This window comes from Phyllostomus hastatus, unplaced genomic scaffold (assembly GCF_019186645.2).
Source record: "Phyllostomus hastatus isolate PE091 unplaced genomic scaffold, TTU_PhHast_1.1 phas_scaffold_385, whole genome shotgun sequence".
Lineage (NCBI taxonomy): Eukaryota > Metazoa > Chordata > Mammalia > Chiroptera > Phyllostomidae > Phyllostomus > Phyllostomus hastatus.
In genome coordinates, this window is record NW_025334026.1 from 9,501,953 (window position 1) to 9,519,372 (window position 17,420).

At 38.0% G+C, this 17,420-nt stretch overlaps 1 protein-coding gene across 3 annotated transcripts in view; it reads right to left on the reverse strand.

Annotated features, from left to right (window-relative positions):
• AUTS2 (activator of transcription and developmental regulator AUTS2) overlaps positions 1 to 17,420 on the reverse strand; it is a 1,150,881-nt gene that overhangs the window by 493,782 nt on the left and 639,679 nt on the right. The window lies entirely within an intron of this gene.

Genomic DNA, 17,420 nt, shown 5'->3' on the forward strand with positions numbered 1-17,420 from the left:
AGGCGGTGAAAGACAAATACCATATAATCTCACCTATAAGTGGAATAAAATCAAACAAAACAAACCGGCAAGTAAAATATAATCAGAAACATTGAAATAAAAAACACACTGACAGTCATCAGAGGGGAGGGTGATAACAGAGGAAAAGGGGGGGGAAGGGTTGTCAAGGAACATGTATAAAGGACACATAGACAAAGCCAAATGGGGGCAGGAATGAGGGTGGGAGGTGAGGATGGCTGAGGTAGGGGGAGAGGGGAGGGGAAAATGAAAACAACGGTACTTGGACAACAACAAAATGTTTTAAAACATACAATAAAGATTGAATTTTTAAAAAAGAAAAAACATCTAAACCTTTACTTCATATATGATTAGGTTTTAACAGGAATACTGTCATTAGATTTTTAGATAAATGACATCATTTTAAATATTATAAAAAACATACTTTTAAACTATCAGGGAACGAGCAACTACAAGTATGCTGCTGTAGCTATAATAAAATCAGGATAAATAAACTTTAAACCAAAAAAAACCCTATAGGTTAAAAAGGTCTCTAGAATAACAAATTAATTATTCAATTCCAATTCCTCAGGAGGACCTAACAATTCTAAAAATATATGCAGTGTCACATAACCTTGAGAACAGAAATACACATCTATGGCAAGAATTTAGAATACTACAATCCACAATCATACTGGGATATTTTAATATACCTCTCTCAATACTTAACATATGAATCAAAGAACAAGTAATAATATACAAGTATATGATTTCAACAACAAAATTAAAATGCTTGATATACTGTACAAATAAGTAACACTAAATTCAACAACTGCAGTTTTCAAAGTCTCATAGATCACTTTGCACAACTAACAACATAATGGGCCATCTAGTAAGTCTCAACAAATCATAAAAATAAATAGTTAAATCTAAAGAAGTTGGGAAAAAGAAATAATAAAGTCATGAGTAAAAACTAAAATTAAAAAACACACAGAGGAGCATATAAACATTGAAAAAATAAATAAGGCTATAAAAAGTTGGTTCTTTGAGGAAGCAGAAAAACCAATGAAGTTTCAGCAAGAAAGACCAAGAAAAAAGAAACAACAAAAAACCCAGCACAAATAAACAACTGACAGGAAACAGAGGGCAATTAACTACAAAGCTTCAATGAAATAGAAATGTTACTGGAAATATGAACCAAAATTTTGATGCAAGAAGGAATAAAATACATGAGTGCTATTCCAGCAAAGAAATGGAAAGAGGAAAAAAATTATGTCTTTCCACAAAGAAATTCCAGTCTCAAATGGTTTAAACCAGGAGTTGACCATAGGTCAAATCTGGCCTGCTGTCAGTTTTGTAAATAAAGTTTTATTGGAACACAACATCATATGCATTGTCTATAGGTACTGTCACAATACAATAGGAGAATCGAGGACCTGCACAGAGACCATGTGCTTCACGAAGCCTAAAATGTTTACTCTCTAATACTGTACAGAAAAAGTATGACAATTCTTGGTTTAAATAGTAAATTTTACCCAATATCAAAGGCAGAAATAATTCCACTATACAACTAATTTAATAGGTTAATGTAAGCTTGTTGCCAATCCTCACAAAGACAATTTGAGAAAAGAAAAAGACAATTGTATTCATGAACTTAAATAAAAAAATCCCAAATAGAAGTCAGAAAACAGAATTGAGCATTGAGTGAAAAATATAACACATCATTAATTTTAGTTTCACTGAGGAATTACAGATTGATTTAACAATAGAAAATCAATTACTGTATTTTATCACACTAACATATTAGAGGAAAATCATATCATTTCAATAGATGCAGAAAGTGTATAATAAAATTCAACAGTCATTCATGACTAAAATTAAATCTTAACAAATCAGACATAAAAGGGAACTTCCTTAATCTGATTATGATGACCTAAAAACAAAACAAAACACAACACAACACAACTGACATCTAAATTCATGGGAAACATTAAAAGCACTTCTTTTAAGAATGAGGTGGGGGGTCCTGCAATTATCATTTCTATTTGTCATTTTACTTAATGCCCTAGATAATTGGGTAAATTAAGAGACATGTAAATAAAGAGTCATGTAGCTTTATTTGTCTGAGTTCAAAATTGAAATCAGTCTATCTTGTCCCTTGTCCATCAACAGAAAGACTATGTAAACTGTGGTATAGTGATACACTGGAACACTATATAGCCATGAAAAGGAATGCATAAGGCATTGCAGCTCCAAACAAGAACATAGTTGATTCCCAGGAAAACAAAACTGTAGAACTGATTCTATGTACATAAAGTTCAAAACCAGCAAAACAAAAATCATTGTTTAATGATACAAAGATGAAATCTGAAGAAATGTTTACTGCTAGTAATTTATTGTAAGTATTTAAACAGCAAAGTATGTACACTGTCAAACAAGGAGACTGGTGGCTCTAAAATTATTGTGAGTTTCCATCATGACTCCTTAATGACAGGCTGGTATATTATATTATTAGCACTGACTTAATATATTCTTCAAAAGAGGATTAAATACTACCTCGATAAAGTTACTGTGTCAGGTGATTTCAAAACTGATCTTTCTAGGCTGTCTTGTATTTATTTTTAACAGCTAAGTTTAAAATTTCTAAGCAGTTCAAGGACAAATAAAAGGATCAAAACACTACTCCTTTTCATTAAAAACTGACCACTCTATGATCCAACAGATCATGAATGCAGGTGCCAACTATGCAAAATCACATCAGAATGAAAAAGCCGGAATGCACGTCAGCTGAGTCAAGTGTTGCCAGTGTCCACTGACACCAGTTCTTCCCTCTCTTAGCTAGTCACAGAATTGTTAAAAATTTGTGCTTCTAGAGAGATGAGATACTCGAGAGCCTAAGTAACCGAGCATTTTGACCAGTGAATCCTTCAGATTCCTGTGAGATGCTGTAACACAGAAAAACATTTTCTTTGTTACAAAAGAACATGGATTGGCTGCTAGATTTCACTTAAGGGTTGGATTCATTTTTAAAGGTAGCTTATATGTCCTGGATGACATTACCCTTCTCCACAAGGGCCTCTCTTAACTTTTAAAACAACTTAAGTTTAACAAAGACTTCTTAATAAAGGCTTATGTTATTAGGTTAGGTGAAAAAAGGCAGACATAGCATGTAGAATAATATTTACAGTATAATTTTTCTGCAGCATGAGCACTACTGTGTAAGGAAATATAGAAAGATCAGGAGATAATAATGAAAATGTTACTTGTGGGAAATTAAAGAAAAATAGATAACTTTCTCTTTTTTCTACTCTTCTGTACTTCCCAACTTTTCTATACTGAATCCATAGGATGATGAGCCCATTATAATAATGTTAAATAATGATACATAATTTATATAAAAATAACTCACACAGTACATGACACATAGTAGGAGAACAGCTGTACATGGTAGTACTCCTACTATTATTGTCTACGTAAAGTATAAGGGCAGGCCCAGTCTAATGACTTCTAAGTCATTGGAAGCCCATAACCTTATCATAAGTTTCATTACAAATCAAATCTATTAAATGAGTCAATGCTGTTAAAAATAGACAAGTTGAAGCCCTGGCTGGCATAGCTCAGTGGATTGAGTGCGGGCTGGGAACCAAAGTGTCCCAGGTTCGATTCCCAGCCAGGGTACATTTCTGGGTTGCAGGCCATAACCCCCAGCAACTGCACATTGATGTTTCTCTCTCTCTCTCTCTCTCCCCCTCCCTTCTCTCCCTAAAAATAAATAAATAAAAATCTTTATAAAAAAAAAAGACATGTTGAGTAGAAAAAATCTGTAGCATTACATTTTTTGTTGATGATGTGTTAACCAAAAGGGAGGCAACAACTCTAGAAGATCATACTCACTGTTTTCGAGTTATCTTAAAAATGCAATGTGCCATGTGTCACTGCTTTGGGGACAAGTTATAACACAGTTGGGAGAAACAGTATATTTACCTTTTAGTGCTGACTCACTACTTTCGCCAAGGAAGTTTAGTCTAGATAAGACTCTGTGATGTAGTACTTAATAAAGAGGTCTTAGGAGGGGCTTCCCGTGAGATTAAATGTCTTAACAGTTATCATGTACTGAACTAGTGAAGAAACCCAGAAATCCTATCCCCTAAATAAGATTTCTAAACCAGTTTTTTCAAGCTGAGTCACCACTAGTGTCTGATCAATCTTCAGACAAACACAGAAGAGCATAAAAGCCATCTAATCACTGATCAGATTCACTTTTGAGTTTTATGGATCTACTCACACACACACACACACACACACTCTCTCTCTCTCCCTCTCTCTCCCTCCTCCCCCTTTTTAAGGAGAACTGATTATGGAAATGTGGCTTGAGGTTTTAATTTTGTAAAAGATGCGAACATAGTTGTTTTCAAGTTATAAAAAAAGTTGCACTTTAGTACTCAGAGACCTCTTGCTTTAATTTATGCAAAGCTTAAGACATTTTGTTAGGCCTGAGTGAGACCATCTGTGCAAGAAATAAAGGATGCCTGAGGGTAAAATAGGCAAGAATAGTAATGCTGAATGTGTGGAAGGAGGTAGGCAGCCTATGAGTTTTGCAACTACTGCTGTGACCTTTACTACTTTAGAGAAGAAACAAGGGTAATTTCCATATATTAGCTCCTCTAGAAAAAGCTGGCATTCCTCTCCTCTTGCTCTTTCTTTTTTCCCCATTCCTTAATAATAACAAGCTGGGAAGGCAGACTACATACATAGAGAACTACAGCCGGTTTTGAAAATCACGCTTTAACACACACATACAGTAGAATGTGGTTTGAGGGGAGGGACAGAAAGCACATGAGGGGATGAAAAACTGGATGAATGAGATTAATTCAGAAGGGACGTGGCAACTGTCTCAGTGTTGTCATGTAGAAACAAGGAATGAAGAAATTAACTGAGCCGAGTACTGGGCATCAAACACTTTGCAAAAAATATTCATACTTAATTTTATTTAATTGTTTAATGATATTTAATGTGAAATGTTATCTAATTTGTATAACTGAAAAAGATAAAGACTAGTAGGTTTAAAGGGAGAAAAGGGGAAGTAGGTAAAAAATAAAGTGGAGGACAGAGAGAACCAAAGATGGAATGACTGACTGCTGAAGATAAGAGACTGGCAGTCTGTGGCAAGTTCTAGTATCGAGTGGATGACCACTTGCCTTGGACCCTGTTTGGGAGAGAGGGTCAGATGTTTCACATTCTTTCTAACCACAAATCTCCTCTATGAAGTATGGAGGTTCACAGGTTGGTTGGGAGACATCAATGCTACCTGTGGTGGAGATCAGGGTGTTGGTGTTTGCTCACTATAGCAGATACCTTTAGCCATCCTACTTACACTGTGTCTGTCAAGACTTCCCTCTTCAATGCCAACTTTGGAAAAGGAGTGGGGCGCCTGGATTAACGTTCCTGAAGAATAAGGAGTGTACCGAACCTAAACTGAACCGCTAGTTCTGACCACAAGAAAACAGGATTAGCTTCAACTGGCTTCCTTCAGCTTCAGCTAAATGTCCTGAGTATCATGAAGGAATATTTCCTTCACCCAGGAGGCTCTGGCAGCTGAAGGCTGTGGGCTCTGGTTTAATGCAGGTGGGTTAGAACAGCCTTTTTCTGTAAATCAAAGCTTTTTTCAGAGAGAGCATTACTTTTTAAAATGATGGCTTTCTTTCTACATCTCTAAAATTAACATTACAAAGGCCTGACCTTATGTGCATTAAGTATTCCCCGAAGAAGCACAAAAATATTTTGTGAGTTTGTTCATATTGCATTTCTTGCTTTTGATTACCTTTGGGACTTATTAAGGAGTCCATGCTTTCCGTCCCCCCTCCCATTTTTCTTATAGGGGTCCCCACAGGGGTTGGGGATGAAGGAATGGAGAAAGAACCCAAACCAAGGGTGTAATAGTCACATCAAAGCCAAAAAGACTTTCGTTTATCAAAAGAAAGGTTTAAAAAAAACTTCAAAAAAAGTAATAAGCACTTTTATCTAAGGGGTGTATTTTACAAAACATTTGTATATAGCTACAGTGTACGGCTGAAAAGATCTTTTATATTGAACCTCTTAGGGCATAGAATTAACTTTAAAACAAAAGCAGGTATATAGTATTAAGGCACTAAATGTTCTCAAATACCAAAATTATGTTATTTTTTCTATTACACATCCATATACCATTCCTGTTGTCTAGAATTTTCTGTACAAATCAAAATGGATAGGGCAGATGTGTACCAGGAGGATCAAAGCTGATAAACACATCATTTGGGATAGGAAAACCCACTTCTCTCTCATTCAGGATTCAGGACCATGTATTTGCATGGTAATCGAGGTCTAAACAAGGCCACAAACCCTGGCTGGAAAGGCTTCCCCTAATTACCTACACTTCATATATACACAATGCCACTGACATTATGAATTCTCCAATAAGATGGGGATTGGGGTCATTGTTAAATATTTCCAGATAGCAAGGACTTAACCTTGGATTCAGATCACCTCACTACTGTTCTTCAAAGCCCCAAGTGGATACAGTCCTCAAGTTTCTTTCTCCTAAGGATACGCTTTGACTTATTTCAGAGTCCTGAGTGAAAGGTAATTTAAATAGGAGACCACTTTATTGAAACTTTTGGTTTTTTAATATAAACATTATGTAGACATACCCAAAAAGAAGAAAATGAATCACCCATAACCTCATTTATTAAAGGTAGCCACTATGAATGTTTTGATATCTTTCCAGTGTTTTTGATATTTATTTTCTCAAATTAAGTCACCATGTTGTGAATACGATAGATATAAAACCAGGGGGTCATATGCGCAGTGCCCAAAATGAAAGGAGATCTTGAGTAGATAAATCAGGCAAAGGCTAGTGATAAAGACACAAAGGGCCAGAAGTAACATCAAGAAGGACTGCTGCTGGGATGATATAGTCATACCGAAAGGAGGGGGCACAGCACAGCAAGAGTATCGAGGTCTTGTTCCGTATTTAATTCACTCCTTCTGCTCCCAAGTTTGTAAGTGCACTGTCATCGTTTATCTAGTGCCTTCTAAGCGCCAACCACATTACAAAATTCTCATGAAAACCACATGACATAAATATTATTAAACATTATTTTACAGTCAAGGAAACTCAGACTCATAAAGTTAAAAAAATTTCCCAGAGTTGAAGGGTGGTTCAGGGGATATTCACAACCAGATGTGTCTGACATCAAAGCTATTGCTACTAGTTAACAGGTTATGTCAATTGCACCCAGGGCTCTGGAAGATGCGCCTAGTGAACCCAGCTGTGTTGCATTAAATCTCCTCCTTGGTCGAGTACCTATTCTCCTTGCTACTGTGAGGAGATCCTGGCTTCTAGGAATATCAAAGTCACTTCAGGTAGCTCAGGCAGCCTCTATGAACCACCACACCAATTCCCAGTCACCTCTCTTTATTCTGCACTCACAGCTCTGATTCTACTATTCAGTGATTCACAAATCCCATCCACCCAGTGATCCCTGTCTTAGCACTATCTAAACCATGGCACCACTCGTACATTCATGTGTCTATGCTGTACCATGTGTAGAGGCGGACAGGAGAGGTAGAGCTGTAAACTTCTCAGTATCTCCAACACTCTTGGGTACACTGCTTTACAGTAGCAGATGTTCAATAAATACAATTAGTTTTTCAGGAAGCCCAGACTGGTATGGTTCATGGAATGAACCTTTCCATCCTCTTCTAAAATTTAGCTCCCAGACCAGGTTCTACATAAACTTATAGGACAGGGAAGGAGAAAAAAGATAGAAGAGGTTAAAAATTATTAGTCTTGGTTTTCTAAACTACAGAAGAGAAATGAACAATCATCTTCTCAAAAGACAAATATATGAACCAGAGTAGGTACTGGGGCCTGGTAAGAAAGAGCAGTTAGGGAGACCTGGGGGATCAGTTCCTGAACGTGGGCTGCCCAGATCCATGGGGGCTGGAGAGGGCATGGGGGAGGGAGGGAGGCAGAGAGTGTGTGAAAAATTGAGGGGAGGCTAATCACTAAACAGATTCCAAAAATTCGGACAAAGGACACCAAATAGTATCTGGATAAGGAAACATCAGGAATCTTTATCATATGGGTAACTGCCTCCCTTCTGCCAAGCTACCTCAATGCCAACAAAAGCTCTATTCCTGAAAGCAAATACTTAATTAGGAGTTTATATTAACTGATACACTGACAGCTGTGACATGTTAGTATCTGATCAGGCCTACAACCACACAAATGTACACACACACACAGAAACCCATATTGCTCTGATGACATATGCATGCACACTTTGTTTCTCCGTAGCTTAGAAAGTGGTCTAAATAAGGAAGGAGAACTGTGAGAAAAAAAGGTGGCAAGAGGAGGAAGATGACAATTTGTGTTTAGCAGTGACACACAACAAATCTTAGCCCTCTCAAACAGCAACAAAACCCAAGGCAGGAGGGCCTGTCTACTGACAAGGAGAAAACAGAACACAACACAGATTCTGTGGTGCTGGAAGAAACCTGCTGAAAGCATCTGGCTGACTGGATGGGAAAGAGGCTGGTGAGATCTAGCAGTACCTTAAAGTTAGACAGAGGACCTGAGAGGCTGAGAGAGGAACAGAAGGAAGATGGGAGGAGGGAGGAGTCCAAGACCTAAGACGGGCAGCCACACTGAAGGCGTGCAGGGCACCACAGGAGATGGCAGCATTGGTGTAAGCCCCTTCCAAAGGCCTTGCCAACACAGCCAAGGTGGACGGCGCTAGCGTTCCTCTGCTCACTGGGCCTGTTGGAGACATAATGAAACGCAGTGCTGTCAGGGGTGGCCCCTGGGTAACGTTTTCACTTCTACATTCCATTTTCAGTTTAGGTCGAGATTTTTAAGAAGACAGCAAGCAGCACTTGAGTCCCAGGTGACAAGATTTGCTCAGATTTAGTCTTTGAATGTTGCAAATTAAATTCCCTCATCAGGCCTCTAATCACTCTTACCAGATGGGGCTTGCGCTCAATTTTGGATCCACAGGAAATTTAATGGTTATTGTTTCTGTTTAAATAGGAGATTATTGCATTTTAATAAGTTCTCTTTGGGACTTGCAGCAACAATAGAGCACTATGAATTACTGTAGATAGCTGTTACTGCATGCTGGGGAAAAATCAAGTTACTAAGTGTGACAAGTTGCTTTTTCTTCCCTTCCAGCAATCGCTCCGAGTGTATTTACCACCAAATTAAGTATGTGCCGAGGGGATAATATTTTTATCCTGCCGAGGGGGAGAAGGAGCTTGTCTGTGGATTTTCATTAAAATGACACATCTGTTCAGCAATTTCACAAAGTAATTCTGCTGAAAGTTTTATCAGCTAATTTTAATTATTCACTCCAGTGGGTTGAATACAGGATTCATCATGTCGAATTAATACATTTGACGGGAATTTCACAAAGAGGGGGAGAAAAAGCAATCAACAAATTGAATTGTCATGCAATATGGATTAAATTGAGATTCTTTAATTAGGATAAGCCTGAGATTTGGTATTTTGAAGGTATTAGAAAGCTTAGCAATACAGTGGTAAAGATTAAGAAAATGCAATTAAATATTACACTTTGGACACAGCCCTGGTATCATGTGAGTAGAAGAGTCCTCCTTGGAGCAGACTGGTTAACGGTGCTGGTTTCTAGACTTGCTCAGTGCTGGAAATACAGCCATGCCAACGAGGGACAGCTGCTGTGTGTTTACCAGAGATGAATCGAAGGGTCATTGTGTTTTAAAAGACTGAAAGCTGACTCCCTAATTTAAACTACAATGAGATAATTGTGCAACTGACAAGGAATAAATAACTAGGAGACATAGGTTCAAGTTCTAGTTCACAAGTGTAATCACAGAACCAGCTCAGAATGGTTCTGTCTTATTTAATGAGATACTGAGTTGTTTTTCAGACAACAGACCAAAACAGAAAGTCCTGCAGCCGAAGCACGCGCAAAGGAGGGGACTTTGACCTACTCCTGCACCCCAGGGAACAAAAGGACCAGTACATAACCAGAATTTGAACATCAGAACCCTTTCAGAAGCAAAGCGTCCATTGTCCAGGAAGATCCTGTGATGATGCCTCTTTACCACAAACGACCAAGGCTCCAGTGTCCTCCAATTAAAACTTGCCCCACCAGCACTCCCCCTGTTCCCCCTAACTCCTTAAAAGCCCTCCTCGAAATCTGGATTGGGGAGTTCAGGCTTTTGAGCATTAGCTTCCCATTCTCCTGGGTTGGGCCATTCATAATAAAAAGCCAGTATTCTTTACTGCAATTCTGGGTATCTCATGTTTGGCTCTGCTAGCACCAGGTGGACAAACTCTGCTCTGTAACACAACGATTACTTGTATGACCCTGAAAAAATGCGAACATTCTTTTAAGCACCTATTATAGACATTATATCAGACATGGACACCATAATAGTGAACAAGAGTCCTACAGTCTAGCGCAACAACGCTCCATGGGTCTCCAACTCTTCCTAAATAATGAACGGGGGGGGGGGGAGACCTAATGAGCTAAGCATTTTCTATTTCTCAATTCTGCAATGGTAACAAGAAACCAATTGTACTGGGCTTACTTTATGAAGGAAGTATATGGTTACACTGAGGATCAAATAGAACACTGCAGAGAACATGGAGCAAAAATCATTATTCCATAGGCCCCCTTTCCCACATATACTGGCTTGGGTGGTGCATCTGCATGCACAGCTGCCCATTACAGCCTCTGCCAATGTTAAGGTGGCATGGGAGAAAAGCAGCATTGTGTATACTGGACCAGGAAAATAAAAGGGTAAGTGGACTTACTGCCAGTGAACGCATTAAAAAGTATATTTGTATATATAGATCAGGTAATGAGATAAGGAAGTGAACTCCCAAGGTTTGCCAAAACTCGCTGATACTTATAAAAACAAACAGAAACTGGAAGTGGGAGGAGAGAAAAAACAATTTTCATGGAGGGTACAAAATTCTTGCTGAGGTGGAAGATACAGTTCCTATGCTGAAATGGTCTAAGCCTCATCTCTGCTTTAGTTCCTAAAACTAAAACACATATATATCAGGGTCGTGAGCATTATAATAAGCATGAGAAAGACAAGAAAGAAAAAAAAAACATTAATGAGAAAACTTACTGGGAAGACAGTGTTAATCTATCTAAAGAGGGTGAAAATTGCTTTTCAGTTCCAAACAAAATGTTCACTCACTCCATTTCCAGAAGGTACAGCAGGCCACACACACCGACCAATGAAACAGCATAGGCTGCCACACTGTGACAATAACAAATGCTATACGATCTTGTTAGAGGTAAGAACAATGGATCACCAAAAAAAGAGGAAAAAACCCAAAAGTATAAATTCAATTTCTAGCTATATGCTCATCTTTAAAATTTTTCTGGGAATTTCTATAATCATTTATGTTCATTCATTCAGCAATTATTTATTGAGCTTCACTATATACCACGGAAGAATGCTCTTCTGGATAGTGGGAACACAGAGGCTCCACAGACCTTACACTTTAGTCTGGGTTGGTGGCACAGGATATAAAATGTAATGTCAAACAGTGGCAAGGGCTTCGGAAAAAAGAGAGCAAAGTTCAGGAAACAGAAAATGTGGAGAGTATGATTTTATAGAGGGTGGTCAGAGAAAACCCCTCTGAAGATATTACACCTGAGGAGAAGCCTGCATCAAGTATTAGTCATCTAACTCTCAACATATTTTTCCATTTTCCATTTTTGTTTTCTCTCCTGTATTCTGGATTGGCTTACTGGGCATCATCATGGTACAGACACAAAGAGCAACTGCTCTGTTATCTCAAGAAAGTAGTGATCTTTCCAAGTCTCAGGTTCCCCACCTAAGAAGTGGTTTGTTCCTGAAAACTCTTCCCCCTTCTCACCATTATCCCCTCCCACCTCCCCTCTGGTCACTCTAAGTTTGTTCTTAATTTCAATGTCTTTGGTTATATTTTGCTTGCTTGTTTGTTTTGTTGAAAACAACAATAAAAAAGAAAAAAGAAATAAAGGAATATGAACTAAAAAAGATATTAAGTCAGAAGCAAAAATTGGGAAATTTGGGGGATTGGTGCCATCCTCAAAGAATTACATGAGCAGTTGTTCTTAAAATATTAATGGACAAGTCACCTATGTCACCCTGGAAGACATCAGACAGATATGAAATATGATAATAGATTATCCTAAACTTAATAAAGTGTCAGCACCAATAAAAAAAAAGAAGTGGTGTGTTAGGAGGATTAAATGAGATAATGTATATAAAGTGCCAGAACATCAGGTGAACAGATACTTGAATTATCTACTTTGTTTTTTCAGTTATTGCAGATAATCCTTGCGACAGCAAGAAAGATTCTTAGTGATTATTTAATTCCAATATCTTCAATTTATCAACGGTGAAAAGACCCTTCAGAAATGAAGCAAAAAACTCATGAGTAGTCATCCCATCAGACAGAATTTCTACCAAGAGCTCCTTCTGTTACAGTAGTGTATCCCAAATTTTTCTTTTAGCTGTGAAACCTTTTTTAAGTGTAGCTTACCAAGGAGTCCAACATGAAAAACAAACAAATAAGGAGGAGCTGAGCTTTCCCACCCCCTTGAAGAATGAGGCAGAGAACGAACAAATGGCCTTAGTGGTGATGAAAGGCAGAAACACCATGAGAGAAGAGTCATGGAGGTTCCTGAAGGAAAACAAAATCAGTAACATTCTTAAGCAGGTCCAAAAAGAACTGCTAGAGTGATTTCCTTTATCACCTGAATTATAAAAAAATAATAAAGACAATTTAGGGAACATTATTAATCCTTTTCTTTTTTTGTGGTCACACATGTTCAGTTTTTTGGTTTTTCTTTTTCCCTTAATTCTGGCCCTTGTCTATCTCATGTTCTTTTCCTTCACTTGTTTCCAAAGTCCCAGCTGTTTCCTTTTTTGCTTTTCTCTCTAGCACCAATGTTAGCTCATCCACCCTCCCTACTTACCTCTGATTGTTCTCAATGCAGGAAGATCACTAATCTGTTAAAACATGGAGAGTAGGAGAGCAGGAGTCTGTATTTTACTCTTAGCAGTAAGTATCTACAATCAAAAAAGAACCAATGGGCTCAGCCATCTGCTTCTAATCAAACTCCTGAGAATGAAGGGCCAAGACAAAGAAACAGCTGCCCTCACGATGATCAGCAGAATGTCAATGCATCTACCATTAGGCACCATGCTTAACATCTATTATTCATTCAACAAACATTTACTGGATCTTGCTATAAGTCAGTACCTTGCCATATGTACATCCAATAGGCATAAAACAGTTTTAAATGTCAACACACCCAATACAGAGGCTGTTTTGCTACAAATCATTGGCCTATTAAACCTTTATAATTGGTGGATGTTGAGAAAAGTCCTTCAATCAGTAATGTTAGCTAATGAATCTTTAATGTGAATATTTTCTGTAGCCTTGAGGAGAGAAAAGCATACTTTCACCTTCCCACACAGCTCCACCAGTACAGGTCCATCACTGAGGACATGAGCTGCCCTTCCATGGGGTCCTGCAGAGATTCACAACCTCTTCCCTTTGTTTCTTCCAAACTTCCTCTGTGAACATCGACTTTCTAGGGAACTCATGTTTTAGAATTTTAACAAAACAACATTCAAAGAACCACCACGTACAAGGTGTAGCAGTAAATGTAATTCTAAGTGAGCCTGAGTTGTTTAATGGGAGCATACGGTTACCAGCTCAGTCTGAAGAGAAGGGCTGACTTTAGACTCAGATGAGAGCAACATAGGCTCAGTTTTCTCAGTTTTCTGTATATTGTGGGCAAAAATACCACAGGACTGTTAACATCAGCAACTGAAAAAAATGCATATGAAAGCAACTGGCACAGCACCTAGTATATATGTAAGCATGCAGTAAACATAATTATTATTACTATCATTATGACAGGTAGAGGGGAGAGGAATTGTAAAAGAAAACAGATCTCATACATACACTATATCTTAATTAATATATATTAGTTACCCTATAATAATGACCAAAGTATCAGGAAAAAACACAGCCTACTAAGAGCATAAATATCTATGACTGCTGATCCACATTCTGCCTAGAATTTCTAACAACAAAACGATGCACCACACGATGGAATTCAGTCGTGATGACTACAGACCAGTAATTTTCAACCATTGTGCAAAAAGAATTTTTGTTTAAGATTTTATTTATTTTTTAAAATAATTTTTAAAAGATTTTTTAAATATTTTATTTATTTATTTTTAGAGAGGGAAGGGAGGGAGAAAGAGGGAGAGAGAGAGAAACATCAATGTATGGTTGCTGGGGGCTGTGGCCTGCAACCCAGGCATGTGCCCTGACTGGGAATCGAACCTGTGATGCTTTGGTTCGCAGCCCGCGCTCAATCCACTGAGCTATGCCAGCCAGGCCTTTGTTTATTTTTTAGAGAGGAGAGGGGAGAGAGAAAGAGAGGGAGAGAAACATCACTGTGTGGTCGCCTTGCTTCTCAAGCACCCCTGACTAGGGACCCGGGCATGTACCCTGACTGGGAATTGAAAAAGGCAACCCTTTGATTCACAGGCCAGCACTCAACCACTGAGCCACACCAGCCAGGGTATAGTCAGGGGCACTGACCTCTTTTCCCTTCGACTGTCAAATAAAAAAAATGACAGCAGCCAACACAACAATAGTCATCCAGTGTGAATGAATCAGAATTGTATCTATTTTTTGTCAGATCAGCCACAAATACATTTTTTGGTGTGCCACAGAATTTTAGTAATTAGTTTGTGAGCCATGAGATGAAAAAGGTTAAAAATCACTGTTATAGAAAATGACTTTGGTTTTCTCTTGTTATTTGGACACTACAAAATCACAAGTATCACCCATGCTTTCAAGATCAACCTTTTGAACAATGGTGACATTCTGACAACCAGATAGTATGTTAAAGGAGTAGGAACTAAGCAAATTTCCCCCCTGTGGTAAAGCTGGTATAGGGTTATAATGCCACTTATTTTATGACTGATTTGTTAGTTCAAGCCTAATGCATACTGAGCATCCCTTTATTGGCGATGGGAAATTCAGCCTTGGTGACTCTTATGGTCTTCTCTTCACAGCCTGAAGCTTGGTTAGAACCGTAGGGGAACTATTTTAGCATCAAAAAAAAAAAAAAGAAATTCCACCAAAAATTAGACCCTTGTTTGTGTGAAAGGAGAGATAAGAGGTATACTGCTGTTAATGGAAAAATATAGATCAGATAAAAGCCAGGGGATTAGGTAAAACTTACAAATTTACCTTCCTGTTATTCCATCATTCAACTCAGCAGACCTAGAGTCGTAATCACAATTATGCAAGGTCTATTAAGCAATTCCTTTCCTCTCTTATTTTATTGTGTCCTTCACAGCTTATATTATCCATCAGAAGTCTCAAAAGTTTTTTTTGAAAAGAAAAGCCACCATTCATTTAAGAAAAAAACATACCAATCCTATACTTGCACAATTCTAATACTCACTTTGAGAGTCAAAAATATTTCTAAGTGTAGTGTGCAGTCTGGGTCCCAGGATACAAAGAGACCATGGTGTGTACTTGCACAAATATAAGCGCACAGGCATTAGCTGATGTGGGAGGGAGGGCAGGAAAGAGGCGAAAAAGTGGTAACACCAAAAGCCTTACAAAAGGGGTCAATTCTTCAAGCTAAACGGGGTAGGTGACCTTAGCTGAATTTCCCACTACTAGTAAAAGATACTCAGAATCCTGAAGGCTTGAACTAACAAATCAAGTGTCAAATAAGTGACATTATAGCTGTGGTAGAAGGGGCTCAGGAGCTCAGTAGGATTTCTTTCATAGGAGCATTAATCCCATCCATGAGGGCTCCATCCTCCTGACCTACCTACCTCCCCGAAGGTACCATCACATTGTGTATTAGAACTCCAACATATGAATATGCAAGGAAGAAAACATTCAGACAGTAGCAATCAGTATACTTTGTAAGTATGTATGTTTTTGAACAACAACAATAAAATGCCAAGAGAGCAGAACTTCTGGAATGGCTGAGTACAGAGCTTCTCAAACCCTTATCACAAAAATAAACAACAAAACTGGACAAAATTGTCAAAAACAACTTTTAAGGACACTGAAAACTGACCAAGGCATACAACAAAATGAGAAATATTTATTCAAGAAAAGTTATTAAACAAATGGAGTCTGTAGATTTAAACCTTGTGCTCCTCTCATGTCTAACCCTCTCCCTAGCTCCATGGGGTAGAAGTACTGTCAGGGCAGGCTAGCTGGGAGGATCAAGGCTCTGCTGCTTCAGGACTGATTTTATCTGGAGCAGAACATGGAAAACTCTTTGTACAGGGGTATTAAAAGCAATAGTGATCTCAATGGCAAACAATCAGGAAAGGGCAACATTTCAGCTGGCCTGAAATCTCATTACTGATTAAAGCAGGCAATAAACCAGCAGACAAGTCAAAATTAATACAGAGATCTCAGGAACAAAGAGGGCCTTGATAAGATCCAGTTTATCTTTCTTGGTATAGAAGGCTGTAGATATCCTCAAAGCTGTGCACAAGCTGTGCACACAAACCTTAGCAAAGGACTGATTACTGCTAAGCATGAGACCTTACAAACACAGAGGGTAAAATTTAAGGCAGACATAAGTTGGCTGAACTGTGATTCATTCTCCAAACCATACAATAATCCAGCAGACAAAAGTGAAAGACTTCATGATTTAGTGGATTAAAGTATTGAGCTCAAAGTGCTCAAACAACCACAGAAGAGTCTCTGGATAAGCACTAGGCTATTCTGATCCAGAAGTGATTCCTAGGATGCTAGACTAAAATATATAAAAGGAAGGTGGTATGGGGGCAGTGTAAGGGCGGGGGGAGTGCAGGAGGATAACAAAGCAAAGGCATTGGTGGACATACATTATGGAAGAAACATACTACAAAGAATTAAAATAACAGGAACAACCCCCAACTTAGATGTGTGTGAAGAGGAAGGAGATCAGAAAAGAGTTGCTACAATATATTATCTAAAATGTCCAGTTTCCAGTGAAAATTATGACATACAAAAATGAAAATTAACTCATACACAAGAAAAAAATCAGTTAATAAAAACTGTCTCTGAGGGGATCCAGATGTTGGAAGAAGTAGAAAAGGACTTCAAAGCAGCTATTATAAAGATATTGAAAGACTTGAAGGAAAACAAGTATTTGAATAAAGTATGACATCATGATTCATAAAACAAAGAAATTTTCATTTCTTCTTTTAACTAATTTAAAAACAACTGCATAAATCAGTAATTATAAGATTGTATTGCACGTCATACAACAAATAAACATATACTATATATAATAATAATTATTAATAGCACTAAGGAAGGAGGATGGTAATGGAGCTACAGT